Source organism: Psammomys obesus, unplaced genomic scaffold, assembly GCF_907164565.1.
Source record: "Psammomys obesus unplaced genomic scaffold, mPsaObe1.curated_primary_1811, whole genome shotgun sequence".
Lineage (NCBI taxonomy): Eukaryota > Metazoa > Chordata > Mammalia > Rodentia > Muridae > Psammomys > Psammomys obesus.
Genome location: NW_026588752.1, coordinates 16,821,553 through 16,840,580, shown reverse-complemented (window position 1 = coordinate 16,840,580; position 19,028 = coordinate 16,821,553).

Genomic DNA, 19,028 nt, shown 5'->3' with positions numbered 1-19,028 from the left:
TCCAGGAAAACATAATGAGAACCCATATAGAAAAAATATATATATATGGGTACACAGTAGGGGTTAATAGAATAACAAAGAATACCACAATTCTCCTTCGCTTGGAAATGGGAGCAATCGGATATCATTGAATAAGTCAAATCAGAAAGACAAATAGATCATGTTTTCTCTTACTTGGGGACCATAGTGTATACATAAATAGACATGTACAAGTATGATTTGAAAGCAGAAGGTTGACTGGGGAAATGGGGAGACTAGTGGCAGGGAAAGTGAGGGAGGAGGGAGGACTTATAATGTTCTTAACTAAAAATCTTATCATTGGCTTCCTCAAGAGAAACTCAAGGTAGGGGGGTGAATAGGTCCTGGGTGCCTGATATATCTGAACAAAATTATCTTTATGAAACTTAACACTATATATAATGAGTAAATGTGAATTTTTTTAATGTTGTGGATGAGGAGAAGTGAGATGAATATTGTTAGGGTCTAACAGAATACACGTGGCAATTGAAATTAATTAATGGGAAGACTTTACTTGGCTATGGGTGCCAAGAGTCAACGTGAGACTTTAAAATATTCTTAATATAATAGCAGCCTGGAGAGACAGTGAAACAGGTTTTAGGATCCTAAAGGTAACTATGCTTAAAGAAGTGCTACTTCTTTAATATAGATACTATGATATAGATACTATGATACTATTCTATGATACTATGAAGGAGGGAAAATCCTTATCAAACTACTGCCCTGTGTGGAAGAAAGGAACTGATTACATATCCCAAGCTCCCGTTTTCTGCAAATGAATTTACATGTGCCAGTGGAAGCCAGAGCATGTGAATACTGAATATAGACACTGCTCTTGAGATTCTGAGCGTAGGAAGGAGAATGAGAGCAGGTCCATAGGTGCAGAGAGAAAATACCTAGTGTAGGACATCATAAAGACAGCAGCACTGGTGGCATTTAGAATCCAAGCAGTAGCCACTGTTAGAGATTATGGTGCTTAGTCGAGGGACCCGGCCATGGAGATAGTGACAAGAAGTCACAGATAATGTGGAAGTACAATTGTCCTCATTACATATTTTTTTTTCTAAGTCATATCTTTTTCTAGACCATACCTGGTTACGTTGTCCTTAAACCTGTAAGACCAACATAAGCATTAGGAAAATAACACACAAACACACACATATACTCAGAGAGAGAGAGAGAATGCTAGAAAAATGTAGGAACGTTATGATTGATTTTCTGTATTAATTATTTTAATTATTTAGAGACTGTTTTTACAATGAAGCTACTACAAATTACGTCATCAAGTTTTGCACATTTTTGGCACTGAAGGGATCAACACATAAGCCTCATTTTGCTCAATCCACCTTTTTGATTATGATATCTCCCCTTCCATGTAAGCATATTATCTTAGAGTTTCATTTTTTTCCTTCTTTTTTAAAAACTAAATTTATGTATATATTCACTTTACATCCCCATCACAGCCCCATCCATCCTCTTCTCATGGTCTCACCCTCCCACCTGCTTTCTCCTTTCCCACCTTCACTTCTCCTCAGAAAAGGGGACTCCCTACCAACCCACCCCAGCACAGCCCATTGCATCAGGACTAAGTACATCCTCTGCCACTAAGAAGAGACAAACAGACAAGACAACCCAACCAGAGGGGAGTGATCCAAAAGCAACAACAAAGACCATGTCAGAGACAGCCCCTATTCCACTTGCTAGGGAACCCCAATGAAGACTAAGCTGGCCATCCATTGCATATGTGTCCAGGGCCTATGTCCAGTCCATGCTTCTTCTTTGGTTGGTGCTTCAATCTCTGTAAGCCACCATCACACTAGGTTAGTTGACTCTGTTGGTCTTCTTGTGGAGTTCTTGTCCCCTCCACGTCCTTTGATTTTTTTCCCTACTCTTCCACAAGACTCCCTGCGCTCTACATAATGTGTGGCTGTGAGTCTCGTCATCTGTTTATCCATTGCTGAGTGGAGCCTCTCAGAAGACAGTTATGCTAGGCTCCTGTCTGCAGATATAGCAGATTATCAGTAGTAGTGTCAGTGGTTGGCTTTCTCCTATGAGGTGGGTCTCAGGTTGGAATTTATTGAACCCTACTTACCAAATATTAAGTGGTTTCATATTTAATTATGTTAAAACCTTTATAAGGAATATAGTTTCTCTGTTTTGAGATAAACCTGAAAGATTGTTTCTTCAAGTCAGAGTAGGGAGTGTCATTCAGAGCCTGCTTTTAAAAATTGTTTTGTTTTACCAAATGGTCATGATATTAACTGTCGTAATTTAATATTCCATCAAGCATTTACTGCCTCTTTTTCTTTTTTAATGTTCTTTCATATTTTACATCCCTAACACAGTTTACCCTCCTCCTATCCTCTGTATTCCTCCCCATCATCTCCCCTGTATGCCTAATCCTTCCCATTCCTCCTCTGTTTTCCTCAGTGAAGGGCAGGCCTTCCAGGGATATCAGCCAAACATGGCATATCATGTTGCAATAAGACTAGGCACTTTCCCTCATATTAAGGGTGGATGAGACAACACAGTAGGAGGAAGAGTCCCAAGAGCAGTCGAAAGGGTCTTAGACAGCCCCCACTCTTACGGTTAGGAGCCCCATAAGAAGACAAAGCTACACAACCATAGCATAAATGCAGAAGGCCTAGATCAGACACAGGCAGGCTCCCTGGTTGTCAGCTCAGTCTTAGGAGCCAATCTCTCCACTGGAAGTCTTTCATAGTTACAGGAGATAGCCAGTTCAGGCTTCTTATCCCCCATGACGAGGAGTTTTAGGTAGTATCATCCCCAGATTCCTGGGAGACTCACTATTCTAGCTTTTTACCTTACTCCCAAAATGCCCCCCAAAATTCCAGTTGTCTTCCCCAGTACTCTCTTCCTCCATCCCTTCCCACAATTAATCCCTCTAATTCCCAGCCCTACTTTACCCAGTTCACCCATGAAATTCATTCCATTTCTCCTTCCCCAGGAGAATCATGCATCCCTTCTTGAGCCCTTCTTCTTAGCCTCGCTGGGTCTATGGAGTATAGCATGATTATTCTTTACTTTACAGTTAACGTCTACAAATGTAGTCACTGGTGTACATACCATGCTTGTCTTTCTGAATCTGGGTTACCTCACACAATTTTTTTCTAGTTCTTTGCACTTGCCCGAAAAGTTCATGATGCTATTTCCTTTTAACAGCTAACAGTCTTACTGTCTAAATGTACCACATTTTCTTTATCCAAATTTTAACTGAGACATCTAGGTTATTTCCACTTTCTAGCTATTATGAACAATCTTCTATGAACATAGTTGAACAAGTATTCTTATGGTAGGATGGAGTATCCTTTGGGTATATCCATGACTTGGGGTAAACAGATTGCCAATTTTTTGATAAACAGCCATATTGATTTGCAAAGTGAATATAAAAATTTGCATTCCCACCAGCAAAGGAGAAGTATTCCGTTTGGTCCACATCCTTGCCAGCATGAACTATCACTTGTGTTTTTTATCTTAGCCATTCTGACAGATATAAGATGGAATATTAGTTTCCTCGGTCTCAAATGAAGTAATTTTTCTGTTGTTGTGGGTTTGAAAACATATATCTACCTCAACATTTAACTCTGAGTTTTCAGTCTAACCAGCAGATTATGCATGTGTTTAAAGTGAAACATGAAACTCTACATACAACAATGACTGAGTACCATGGTCCAGTTCACAGTTTTAAAGTTACATTATGTAGTGGAGGTTAAAAATATGAACGGAATAGAAGCTAGTCTTTGCCTATGCTAGTAAATGGAGCTATAATGACCCCTTTATATTCATACTAGCGTGCGCACACACACACACACACTGTAATTCAAGATGACCTGTTCTGTATTGTCAGCACAAATCACTTCCACCTCTAGCATGTACAAAAATTTAAAATTATCTCCCCCTTCTTTCATAAGATTCCCTGCACTATGCCCAAGATATCTGGAGGGGACAGGACCTCCACAAGGAGAGCAACAGAACCAAAAAATCTGAGCACAGAGGTATTTTCTAAGACCCACACTCCAACCAAGGACCATTCATGGAGATAACTTAGAACCGCTGCACAGATGTAGCCCATGGCATCTCAGTATCCATGTAAGTTCCCTAGTAATGGGAACAGAACTGTCTCTGACATGAACTCAGTGGCTGGCTCTTTGATCACCTTTCTCTGAGGGAAGAGCAGCCTTTACTTGGCCATAGAGGAAGACAATGCAGCCAGTCCTGATAAGACCTGATAGGCTAGGGCCAGAGGGAGGGGGGGGAGGACCTCCCCTATCAGTGGACTGGGGAAGAAACAGGGGAGTAGAAGAGGGAGGGAGGGCAGGATTGGGAGAGAATGAGGGAAGGTTCTTCAGCTGGATACAATGTGAATAAATTATAATAAATAAAAAGGAAAAAATTAAAATTATAGCTGACGTTTTGCATGTTCACAGTCCTTGTATTCTAGTTCCTAATTGTCTGGAAATTCAGGTGAGATTGAATCCAAAAGTTGCCTCTTGTTCTACAACCAAGAAGCAACGTTGTAAACCAAGGGATTATGTGCTAGCTCTTGCATTTTGTTCTCTACCTTCGGCATGCTGTTGTACCTGTCACAGTTTAACACTTTTCAGTTGGATGATAATGTCTTCACTAGTGTCTTTCCAACTATACAAAGGTCAGGTCCCCTAATCTGGAAGCACAGATTTAGGTCTCCTGTCTCAAGTTGACAATAGTGTTACTTACCTCAAATTGCTGATGCCTGGCCTCTATCAAGAGACCTGTCCATGGTGCACAGCCCTAGACTGGCATTCTGTATTCTTCCCTTAGCCAAAGTTTTGAGCACAACTCATTCCCTATCCAAAACAATCTTCTTTATATCTGTTCTCCACTGCATGTTTTTTTTTCTCTCACTTCACCCCAGCAGCCGTATTTGTATACTTAGTATAGGTGACAATTTTTATTCTACCGAGATAAACAAGTTTGTTGGCTTTGCACCAGTGTATAAGTGAGCTATGTTAAGAAACTTTTTTTTACAAGATTTGAAAAGTATCATAAATTTTAACTAAAACTGTTTTCACAGCAATAGCCTGATGTGAACTCGGTAGCTCCTCTTTGATCACCTCCCCCTGATGGGGGGCAGCCTTATAAGGCCACAGAAGAAGACAATGCAGACAGTACTGATGAGACCTGATAAGCTAGGGTCAGATGGAAGGGGAGAGGACCTCCCCTATCAGTGGACTGAGGAAGGGAAATGGAAGGAGAAGAGGGAGGGAGGATGGGATTGAGAAGGGATGAGGGAGGAGGTTACAGTGGATAAATTGTAATAAATAAAAAAATAATTTTAAAAAGTAGCTTTTACTATGTTTTTAACTATATTCACAAAAAACCTTACATATGGACAATGCATACATTAAATTTATCTAGAAACATAATGATAATAAGTACAGATAATGACAACTGTGACGGTGAGCTGTCATTAATTTTCAGTTTTAATTAGGGATTAAAATAGTTAAAGTAACTTTTTCAAAGAACATAAAAGTAGCTGAGACATGAGAGCTATCTGTAATTATGAGGTTCATATTTGTCTTTAAGGACACAGAATCATATTTATATTGACTCAATATCATAAATGAAATGATAGATCTGAATAAGGCCATGGAACACTAAGGAAATTAAAGAAGAGCAGATAGGTGATAACTCACTAACTAAGACAAAGAAAAAGATAGTATTGCACTCATCAGTATAGAAGATGGAATGGTGTGAGCATTTGGGTAATAAATGATTGCGTGTATATTGAGGAGAATCAGTTGTTCTGTATGTCAAAAACCATCTTAAAATTTTGTCAGAGAGTTAGGGTTGCATCTCAGTATCTAAAATGTCTTAAACTATAATTTATTTTCACATTTTAAAAGTGCCTTTATCACCAAGGATTAAAACATAGTAAATCCAGTCTGGTTTAAGTCTAGGCTATAAATATGTGAGTACGTGGGAAATACATTTTGTCTACACTGATTGATAATGTGTTTCATACTGACACTTTTCTTTTGACCTGAAGAGTAAAATAGAGATTGGGACCAAGTACGGTTTGTGTGGCTTATGCTTCGGTTGATTGAAAAATGACATCACTAGAGTAACAGGTTATTAAAGCCACCTTGTTGTAAGTATCATCATGCATTAAAACTGTGAAATTACAGTGTCTTCCTTAGTGTTATAGGCTCAAAACATATGTAAATTTAAATATTTAAATCGTACACAGTAGACTGAGAAGCTCAATTAAACATCTGTGCCATTGTTTTGGCAACACTTATGATAGGACTATGACAAAATTTCAGCTTATTAACATCCTTTTCTATCTTCCTCATGGAGTAACTTCCCAAATATGAGTGAAGCATAGATGTCATTTCACTGATGTCATAGAAAAAAGAATTTGTAGGTGACGACCCTATTAAACACACACACACACATATAGTATAACACAAAGAATACTAACATAGGCAGAAAAAATATGTTACAATTTTCTTCCATAGGAAGCAAACTTGAAAATAGACATGAAAAAATTATATAGATATATGAGTAAGCATTTGCATATACATACATATGTGTAAGTGTGCATATACATACATACATATATATGTAATACATCTAAATATATTTCATTGAGATGGTGACTCATCTATTATATCTCAAAAATTCTTGGAGTCAATGAACAGAAGAGAAAAAAAATAAAAAGGACTCCCTGTTTATAATAAATTCTGTTAGAAGAGGATGGCAGCATGCACAGGCCTGCACAGGCCTGGAGATGGGAAGTAGACACAGGCATCCACTCCTAACCGAGAAACTCTGCAATTGATACAGGCTGGAGAATTGAAGTTACTTTCCTCTGATTGAGTCTCATTGGGTATGTCAACCACACATCACTGTAGGTCCCATGCCCAGGAGTAGTTGGCTAACACAGAGTGAATTCAGTAGTATTTCTTTTTTGTAGATTCTTTGCCTCATTGTTCAGGCTTTTTTGATGTTTTGCTTGTACATTTTGGATTCTGTGTTTGTGGGAAGTTTGTGTGTGTATGTGCTTCTTGTTTTATTGTTGTTTGTATTTGTTTTTCAACAGAGAGGTAAATGACATGGGTTTGGGTGGGTGGGGAGGTTCAGGAGTTGGTGGAGGGGAAAAGCGTGATGTGATCAGAATATATTTTATGTAAAAACTTTATTTTCAATTAGAAAATTAAATTTTTTTATAATTCAAATTCATAAAATGTTCTGCTAGATAGACGAGGTACTAATGGTATACTATGTATTCTGCAATGAAACTGCAGGAAAAGGTGGATCATTGAAAGAGGAGTTGTAGAATGAGGAAGATAAAAGTAAAAACAATGTATAGGAAGGAAGAGAAGGGTTAAGTGGGCTGAATAAAATAACAGAGAAGGTGACTGACATGTATGAGATCCAGAGTTGAATGCCAAAAACAACAATAACAACACACACACACACACACACACACACACACACACACACACATGCACACAGCTTAGAAGTGTATATTGTCTATATATAGAATATAATTAGGCTTATGACTGTTCTCTGTCTTTCTAATATTTACCATAGTAAATAATAGCACGGAGGCAGAAGCAAAACTCTAGTGGTAATATGCTGGCTAATAATAAAATGAAGGTTACATTAGGATGGTGAGAGATAAGAATGGTGAAAAATAAAATATGTAGTACTCATTGAAGATATTTTATAATTACTCGAATGAGTATCCTGAGGTGAGTATTAAAATAGCCATTTTACAGGATGATAAAGAGAAAACTAAGGAAAAGTGGGGAAGAACCTTGAACTTGTTGGTACAGGAGACAACTTCCTGAACAGAACACCCACAGCACAGGCTCTAAAATCAACAACCAATAAATGGGACCTCCTGAAACTGAAAGCCTTCTGTAAAGCAAAGGACACCGTCGTCAGAACAAAACAACAGCCTACACACTGGGAAAAAGTCTTCACTAACCCTACACCCAATAGAGGGCTGATATCCAGAATATAAAGAACTCAAGAAGTTAAACATCAACAAACCAAGTAATGCAATTAAAAAATGGAGTATAGAGCTAAATAGAGATTTCTCAACAAGGGAGTATGGAATGGCACTTAAAGAAATGCAAAATGTCCTTAGTCATCAGGGAAATGCATAGTCATCAGGGAAATGCAAATCAAAACAACCCTGAGATTCACCTTACACCCATCAGAATGGCAAAGATCAAAAACTCAAGTGACAACACATGCTGGAGAGGATGTGGAGAAAGGGGCACCCTCCTTCATTGCTGGTGAGAATGTAAACTTTTGTAACTGCTTTGAGAGTCAATCTAGCATTTTCTCAGAAAATTAGGAATAGTGGTACCTCAATATCCAGCTATACCACTCTTGGGCATATACCTTAAAGATGTTCCACCATTCAACAAGGACATTTGCTCAACTATGTTCATAGCAGCTTTATTTATTATAAGCAGAATCTGGAAACAACCTAGATGTCCCTCAATGGAGGAATGGATACAGAAATTGTGGTACATTTACACAATGGAATACTACATAGCAATTAAAAACAAGAAAATCATGAAAGTTGCAGGCAGATGGTGGAGACTAGAAAAGATCATACTGAGTGAGGTAACCCAGAAGCAACAAGACACACATGGTATATACTCACTCATAAGTGGATATTAGACATGTAACATAGGATAAACATATTAAAGCTATACTCCTAAAGAAGCTAAATAACAAGCAGGACTCTAGGTAGTATGCTTAATCCTCATTCAGAAGTGCAAACAGGATAGATATCGGAAGTGGGAGAAGACAGGGAACAGGACAAGAGCCTACCGAAGAGGGTCTCTGAAAGACTCTACCCAGCAGGGTATTGAAGCAGATGCTGACACTCATAGCCAAACTTTGGGCAGAGTGCAGGGAATCTTATAGAAAAAAGGGAAGATAGAAAAACCTGAAGGGGACAGTAGCCCCACAAGGAGACCAACCAATCCAAAAAATCTTGGTCCAGGGGAGCCTGCAGAGACTGATGAATCAACCAAGGACTATTCAAGGAGAGTAGTACCTAGACCCCTGTTCAGAAGGAGCCCATAAGAAGCTCAGTCTCCATGTGGGTTCTCTAGCAAGGGAATCAAGGACATCTCTGGCATGAACTTGGTTGCCTGCTCTTTGATCACCTCCCCCAGACAAGGTGGTCTTACTAGGCCACAGAGAAAGAGGATATAGCCAGTCCTGATGAGACCTGATAGGCTAGGGTAAGATAGTAGGGAAGGAGGACCTCCCCTATAAGTGGGCTGGGGAAAGGAGGGATATAGGGGGAGTGGAAGGAGGGACCAGGAGGAGATGAGGGAAGGGGCTACAGCTGGGATACAACTTGAATAAATTGTAATTAATAATAATAAATAAATAAAAAGAGAAAACTAGTATGTAAGTTTTGAGAGATCCAAAAGATTGTCAAAGAACCAAATACCATATTGTTTGTGCATAGTAAACAAATGAAGAAAAAAATTCAAATAACATGAAAAATGAGAATGTAAATGGGAAAATCTAGAAAATATATGTTTTTATGATTTAAGCTTCACTTTTTCTAGGCTGGAGACTTTTCTTTTTTCTTTCTTTCCTTTTTTTTTTTTTTACTTTTCAAAGAATAATTTGTGAAGTGAATTAAAGAATTCCAGACTAAGAAACATAGTTTAAACAGAATTCATTCACAGTATTAGTACTGAATGCTGAAAAAGCAAAATTGCTTCTATCTGAAGTAATCACATAGCTCATTTTATACAATTCTTGAAAAGGATTCCATCCCTCTAGTAGATGTAAAAACCTGCTCCAGAGCTTTGACTATGAGTGACTGAATAGCCAATATACTTTATATACTTTGATAAAGTCACTTAATTATCTTAAAAGACAAAATAAGAAAATTACAGAGAATACAGAATGGCTTGACACATTTCACAGAAAATAGACATCAGACATGCATTACAGAAGGTAAAGGAGCTTAGTCATTCTTTCCGTCTTCACACTGATTGCAGCAGAGCACTACTTCAAACCCTCATTTGTGTCTCCCTTTCCCGTCCAGCCTTCTTCTTCTAGTCCTTTCTTCACTTCTTCCCTCTTTTCAGTAATTTGGATCCTGGTGAATCTTCTTACATGAGAGATGAGGACAGAAAAAGATATTATTCAATATAGAAATAAAATTAAGCACCATGTAAAGACCTAAATCACATGAAGATGGAACTTCATTGAAACAACGTGGCAGTATTATAAACCAGGCATGGGATTATAAAAACTGTAGCCCTACCCCTTAGAAGGCTGAGAAAGGGTCATGGTCACTCTTAGTTCAAGGCCAGCTAAGCTCCAGAGAATGAGAGCTTATCTCAAATCAAACAAGGCACATATCAACAAAAGAAACACTATATTCTTTTAATGTGTTAGCGATAATGTCTCAGTTTCTTTGCTTGTTGTTGTGATAAGATACCTTGATAAGTGCCCATCAAGTGAAAGGGTATATATTTGGGAACAGACTCCCAGATTACTGTTCATCATTACAGCATAATCACAGAGGCAGAAGCTTGAAAGAGTGGTCATGTGACATCCATGGATATTTTGGGAAGTGATGAATGCACAATACATTCAGCAGCCTTTCTCTGCTTGTATAGTACAGGATCCCAGCCACCATACCACACACAACTGGAGACTTCACACATCAACTAACAAGCCAAGATAACCTCCTACACTGATGCCTAGAAACCTCTTTTCCTGGTGCTTTTAGATGTCATTAAGATGACAGTTAACATGGAAGATATCTGCAAAAACAGAAAACCATGGTAAACTAGAACATCTGTGTCTTATACGGTAACTGTGATATTTAAAGAAAAAAAAACATTTTATAAAATATGAAGAAAGGATATCTGTTTTCATTGTATAAAACAATGCTTTTACAATTTGGTGAGTTTAATTTGCTCCAGATATGCTCCAGATATTTCTGATTTTGTATAGGGCGACAACAAAGTGGGTGATCTTTGATCAATACCTGAACGTTTAAAAAATGTTGTAGTGCTGGGTAGTGGTGATGTATTCCCTAATCCCAGAACTTGGGAAGCAGAAGCAAGCCAGCCTGGTCTATAGAGCTAGGTCCAGGACAGTAAAAGCTATGCAGAGAAACCATGACTCAAATAACCTAACCAAATCAAAACAAACCAATGAAAAACAACTTGTAGCAATGTTACCGATGTCAGTCTCAAAGACAATAATTTCAATAGTGATATTATTTACCTTATATAATTCATCTGCCTGTTGACAGCTGTCAAAAGCATGCTTGGGTACATATCAACAGCATTATTTTAATATAAAGGCAAATGTCTTCTTTCTAGTTGATATTCTAACAATTTTAACATGAAATGTATATTTTCAATTTTCAAAAGTGGACATATCAAATCAGTACATCGGGAAAAGACATTGATCAAATCATTGGGTAAATTATAATTTATCATAACAGATACAGATTCATAATGATATCATGAGGTAAACCGAACATTTTCATAATCTCTGACATATCTTTGACAGTCAGAAAAGAGGCTGTCTGTCTCTGGTCTAGATGGTTAAAAGTAGCAAATCTATTTTTTTATTAAATAAAATATTATTTTATTTATTGTTCATTTCATTATTTATTTATTTTATTTATTTTTTTAATTTATTTTTTATTAATTACAATTTATTTACTTTGTATCCCCCCTGTAGCTCTCTCTCTTCTCCCCTCCCAATCTCACCCTCCTTCCCTTTTCTCCACCCATACCCTTTCCACAGTCTACTGATAGGGGAGGTCATCCTCCCCTTCCATCCTAACCCTAGTCTATTAATTCTCATCAGGACTGGCTGCATTGTCTTCCTCTGTGGCCCTGGTAAGGCTGCTCCCCCCTCAGGGGGAGGTGATCAAAGAACCAGCCACTGAGTTTATGTCAGAGACAGTCCCTGTTCCCCTTACTAGGGTACCTACTTGGATACTGAGATGCCATGAGCTACATCTGTGCAGGGGTTCTAGGTTATCTCTATGCATGGTCCTTGGTTGAGGTATAAGTCTCAGATAAGACCCCTGTGCCCAGGATTTTTGGTTCTGTTGTTCTCCTTTTAGAGCTCCTGTCTTCTCCAGGTCTTTCTATCTCCCACTTCTTTCCTAAGATTCCCTGCACTCTGCCCAAAGTTTGGCTGTGAGTCTCAGCATCTGTTTTGATACCTTGCTTAAATGAAAAGGATATTTTAAATAATAGCCTTTAATGCTCTTTATTTTATACAGCTCTGAACTGACAAGTGAGATATGGTAAAAAAAAAAAAAAAAAAAAAAAAAAAAAAAAAAAAAAAAAAAAAAAACAGAGAAAACTTTTGAGAATTTTATTTCCAAAAGTTTAGACTGGATGAGATTTTGTGCCGTTGGACAAGAAGAACAAACTCAACTCACCCTTTGTGAACTCCTGATGTTTGGAAATGGAAGCAACAACCCAGAGTGATCAGATTCATGACAGACTTGGGTGCTATGGATAAGATGTCCTGCTGCTGGAGGAAGAATCACAATAAAGGATTAGAAAGAATTAACCTTGCTGATCATCCAGGGCTAGAAACGTTGTATGGCTTTTCTACAGCAAACCCAAAGCAAGTATAGTTCGTGTAGCATCGGATAAATTGTGCAGAAAGAACCTAAACTGTTTGGTGGGGATCAGGTAGACTCAGACATTTGTAGTATGGCCCAATGAGTCTTACAAGTAAATATGAAAAAAGATTAAACATTATTTACAAGCCAATAATGTAAATAAAGGTAAAGGTGCTTGCTGGAAACATGACTACCTGAGTCTGATACCCAGAATTCATGTGATCAATGGAAAAAAATTGCAGTCTCCCACAAGTTACCCTCTGCTTTTTGCAGATGTGCCAAGCCATACATATGCATGGGCTTGTGTGCACTGACAAATACATTCAAATACAGAGATAAATATCTATTTAAAACTTTCTTATGGAAGACTGGAGAGATAGAAAGACCTGGAGGGGACAGGAGTTCCAAAAAGAGACCAACAGAGCCATAAAAACTGAGCTCTGGGGGCCCTGAAGAGAATGATACCCTAAACAAGGACAACACATGGAGAGGACCTAAAACTCAGTCTCCAAGTGGAGTCCTAGTTAGGGGATCAGGGACTTGCTTTAGCATGAACTCAGTGGCAGGCTCTCTGATCACCGCCCCCTGGGGCATGTAGCCTTGCCAGTCCAAAGAGGTAGAAAATGCAATTAGTCCTGATGAGACTTGATAGGCTAGGATCAAATAGAAGGAGAGGAGGACCTTCTTTATAGGTGGACTAGGGGAGGGGCATAGGGGGAGAAGAGGGAGGGTGGGTGTGATTGGGAGGAGATAAAGGAGAGGGCCGCAGCTGAGATACAAATTAAATAAATTGTAACAAATGATAATAATTAAAAAAGGAAGAAAAAGAAAAATTTTAAACGTTTAATTCAACCAAACACTACAAAAATATCTCCACTTCTCAAAAGAAATATTCAAGACTTGTGATTCTTCCTCCAACTCTTTCCTTCTTTTTTAATATTTGCTTTCTTTTTGCTAGAGCCTCCCAATGTAACTCACATTACCCTGCATTTCAGCCTGTCTCAGGGTTCCAGCCTGCTGCTGGAAACAGGTGTACATCTCATGATTTTTTTTTTTTTCTTCAACAAAGCTTAACAATTATAAACAAGTTTCACTGCAATAAAAAAGTAAGGTGTGTCCAAGTCATACAAAGGCATTCTGAAACAAAGGAATAAACTAAAAATTAATTTTTCAAAAATATTCCTATTGACAAAATATTTGAAAATTTAATGTGATGTCATGTTTAATTCATGAGTCAAGAGAAAGTCAAAAGGGAAGTGAAAATGAGGTAAAACGTATCAGTTTGTGGAATGTTTTTAGAAAGGAGTTTTTAAATTATTATGTTATTTTTATTAATTACAGTTTATTCACTTTGTATCCCAATTGTAGTCCCCTTCCCCATCCCCTCCCAATCCTATCCTACCTCCCTCTTCTTCTCCTATGCTCCTCCCACAGTCCAATGGTAGGGGAAGTCCTCCTCCCCTTCCATCTGACCCTAGTTTATCAGCTCTCATCAGGACTGATTGCATTTTCCTTTTCTGTGGACTGGTAAGGCTACTCCTCCCTCAGGTGGAGGTGATCAAAGAGCCAGGCCATGAGTTCATGTCAGAGACAGCCCCTGTTCCTATTACTGAGGAACCCTCTTGGACACTGAACAGCCATGGGCTAGAAAGGAATTTATATGGAAAAAGTATCTCAAACTATCTCACTTTTTAACATCAAGAAACTAAAAAAAGAAAAAAAGGAAATGTTCTAAAAAAGTTAAAAGAAGAAAAAGTAAAAATAATAGTAAGAGCAGAGAACAATAAGACAGATGAAAACAATATTAAGCAAATTAATTAAACAAGTTCTCTAAGCTCAGCACAAGGCAGGAACAGGATGCATTAGGAGAGAAGAGAATGAACAGTTCACTACTTTCTACAAGAAGAACAATGGTATCGTGACAGATACTACAGGCATTAATGTATAATAGAAAGCATTATGAATAATATTATATCTATTAAATGGACAATGGACATGAAATGCACTTGTTCTTTGAACAGGACAAAGTATAAAAGCTCAGTCAAGAAATGAATAGACCCAAGTCCATTAAGGGAACATTAAAATATTCTCCTAGGAGGCTGGGAGACAACTCAGTTGGTCATGCTTGCAATCCAAGCATGAGTTCAGATCCCCAGAACATATGTAAAAAGCTGGCCATGCCTCTAAACTTAGGTCAGAGGAGTGGGAGCTACAAAGACCACTGGGGCTTGCTGGCAAAGTAATCTGGCTGTATCAGCACACTTCAGGTTCCATAAAAGATCTTGTTTCAAAAAGTGAGTTAGAAAACAATGGAGAAACATCCCTGGTGTCCTCTGTTCTCCATATGCAGGTACACACATATCCATTCCTATGTGTGTACAGCAGTGTGCACACTTGTACACACACACACACACACACACACACACAATTTATCCAAATAAAACACAAATGCTGGGTCTGGGGCATAGGTGTGTCTCTCATCCCAGCTAGTTATGAAGCCAAGTCAGGAAGAATTTCAAGTGCAAGACCAGGGCAACAGTTTCAGTTCAAGGCCAACATTGGCGACTTTCTGAGACCCTGTTTCAAAGTGAGTACGAAAGAAAAAATATAGGGAACGAAAAGTCTGGAGACATAACTTTGTGGTGGAATCCTTGCTTAGCATACTGGTTGGTCTAGGCTCAATTAAAAAGAAAACCCTGAGGCAGCCATCTTCCCCAGTGAATTATCAGAAAACATTAAAGAGAATTAATACGAAATTCACACTACATTTTCCAAACTAATAAACAAGAGAATTACTTTGTGTTTTTCTAAATGTGAATTACATAGAAGAAATTCATTGACTGACAGCCCTCTTCTAAAACCATAGGGGCTGGGGAGATGGCTTAGTAAGTAAGAACATGCTCTGGAAAAATTTCCATTCTAACCCCCAGTGTCCACATGAAAAAAAAAAAAAAAAAGAATGGCCAATAATGTTTAGGACTGCAAAACTATTAGGGGTAGAGAAACAGGGATTTCTGGTACTTGCTAACTGCCAGCTTGACTTCAATTTTGGTGAGAGATCTTATCTTGAAGAAATAAAGCACAGAGTGCTGGAGCAGGGTGACACTCATCCTTCTCTGCCCTCTACCCTTATGCATATATTCACACAAACACCAACAGAGAGTGAGACAGAGAGAGAAAGACAGAGACAAAGTGAGGAATAAACCAACATTGGAGGAGATTATAAAGTTAGATTAGCTAACTCTACTTGACACAATACATTTCATTAATTTTTAGTAACTGGGACAGCAGAGTGTTGGTATTAAAAGAACTATATAATGGAAAACAATAGAGTCTAGAAATAGACCCAAGCATACAATCAAAATACCTAAGTTATAAGAAGTTCGTGATCTAGGAGATGATTTGTTAGTCACTAGATTCACTCTCAAAACAACAACAACAACAACAAAAAAAAAAACAAAACAGATGTTGTCAAATGTAAGCCTTTTATTATTTTTTAATTTTTATTTTTACATCAGTTACAGTTTATTCATTTTATAGCCAATTGTAGCACTCTCCTTCATTCCCTCCTAATCCTACTCTCCCTACTTCTTTTCTTCCTATGACCCTCTCCAAGTCCACTGATAGGGGAGGTCATCCTCCCCTTCCATCCTAACCCTAGTCTATCAATTTTCATCAGGACTGGTTGCATTGTCTTCTGTGGCCTGGCAAGGCTGCTCCCCCATTAGGGGGAGGTAATCAAAGAGCCATCCACTGAATTCACATCAGAGACAGCCCCTGCTCCCCTTATTAGGGAACTCATTTGGAGACTGAGCTACCATGGGACTACCTCTGTGCAGGGGGTCAAGGTTATCTCCATGCATGGACCTTGGTTGGAGTAAGTGTCTCAGAAAAGACCCCTGGGCCCAGATTTCTTGGTTCAACATGTTGCTCTACTTGTGGAGCTCCTGTCCCCTCCAAGTCTTTCTATTCCCCCCTTCTTCTATAAGATTCCCTGCACTCTACCCAAAGTTCATCTATGAACCTCAGCATCTGCTTTGATACCCTGTTGGGTAGTGTCTTTCAGTGGCCATCTGTGGTAGGCTTCTGTCCTATTCGCTGTTTTCTCCCTCTTCCAATGTTGGTCCCATTTGCCTTTCTGAATGAGGATTGATCATCTTACAGAATTCAGTATGATTAGCCATACCACTCCTAGGCATGTATCCAAAATATGCTCGAGTATACAAGGACATTTGCTCAACCATGTTCGTGGCAGCTTTATTTGTAATAGCCAAAATCTGGAAACAAACCATATGTCCCTCAATTGAAGAAGAGATCCAAAAATTGTGGTACATTTATGCAATGGAATACTACTCAGCAATTAAAAACAAGGAAATCATGAAATTTACAGGCAAATGGTGGGACCTAGAAAAGATCATCCTGAGCGAGGTATCCCAGAAGCAGAAAGAAACACATTATAGACTCACTTTTTTTTAATTTTTAATGTGTGGAACAGGACTTAATTCCATCCAAAAACAGTTGGACTGCTTTCATGCCATGATAGCAATAATTATCAGGTCTTGCCAGATCAGTCAATTATTCTAGCTTTCAGGGTTCACATCTGGATAAGACTGGTGATTAGTTTTAGTTTAGTGAACAGAGCAACTTCCAGTACTATAAAAGATATCTAGTGTGTAGAGAAGATTCTACATCAGTATGAGCATAATTTCATCTGGTTCTATGACTCAATTATGTAGTGTCTTCAGCAACAGAGTATTACTATCAAGTTCTTCGGAGTAGCCAATGCTATCGGCAACAGTCTATGATGCTTAGGGGTTCTATGGGACTTCGGTGGCACATAATAGCAAGAGAGGTAAACAGTTTCTGACACTGGATGTTTTTCTTGTTAGCTTTTGGTGTCTAGTAGGGATATTATTACTATGAGGATAACTCCAATTTAATTATTTATATGTATATGTATTTAAATTGAACTTTAGTTTTATATTAGTTAAATATATACAAGTGTCCTATATAACTATACATAAAATACATATGTATGCAGGGGGCGGAGCCAAGATGGCGACTAGCACACACAGTTTCCAAGCTGTGGAAGAGAAAAAGTTCTGAGTTGATGAGTGGAAGAACTTCTGAAGCCAGGGAAACAACGGAGAGACTTTCTAAACAACAGGGAACATCGCCGGAGGTGAAAACCTTGGTCTCGGGTCACCCAGGGACTTGTTTGGGGAAGGTGAGAAACGATCCTTTGATCTCTCGGCACTCCCCTCCCCCAGACCTCCCTCCTCCTCGGCACAGCAGACTCGCCTTTCTCAGCGCAGACCTAACTGCCTGGGGCCTGCAGCCACTGAGGCTGAGCCCCAAGTCCTTTATCGGCAAAGGCCAGCAGTACTGTGTCTCGGAGCCCCAGATTCACGAGCGGCAGCTGCACCATCCTCCCAGGGCCCGAGTCTGCTAGACGCCATACTAGCTCCGCAGGATCCCGATCACTGACAGTACGGCCCGCCCAATACCACAGTGACAGAGAATACGCTATATACTCACCAAAACCAGACAGAAACGCCATACAAGCTAGACACACCAGGCGCCGGGCCTCCGAAGCTTGGAGAGCACAGTAAAGAGACCCCAGGACTTCCCAGAAAGCATCTGGACTAGCAACCCAGTCTCCAGTTACAGCGGGACTTTCTAACCTGGCGGCGGAGCAGCACTGAGCTGGCGGGGCACATCAGCCCTCCAGTTTAAGACTAACCAGGGCCAAACCAGAGAACAGAAAGGCTGGTTACCCCGATTCCCACTGACGTGACCACCCTGAAATCTCCAGCTGCAGCAAGACCTCATAACCTGTCAGTGACAGCAGCACGGAACTGGCGGAGCACATCAAAGAAGCAGGGCCAAACCAGAGAGCAGACAGCCCAGATACGCCGATCTCTGCCAAGTGTCCTGCCTGTAAGTGAGTGCACCCTTGAGAATCTGCAGCTCCACTGATCCTGGCTTCTTCTAAAACAGAAGCCAGGCATCGAACCCCCTCCCACCCATATACCCACTTTAGGAAACAGAGGGGCACTTGGAACATTGAAGTTCCTGCTCTGTGGGTCTAATTGAGGAGTTAAGGCAGTTAATGCCAGAAATTGCGCTGCGATCATCACTAGCGCCTGCGACATATACATTGCAGAGCCCCTCCCACACACTCAAGGGTTCAACATTAGCCATCACTCTGTCCCTCGAGACACACGCCCACACCCACTTACACACACACACACACATATACACACACACGCACGCACGCTTGCATTTGCCTCTGTTTGCGCCTGCGTACTTTCCTCCCACAGGTACAGCTAGTCCTCAGCAT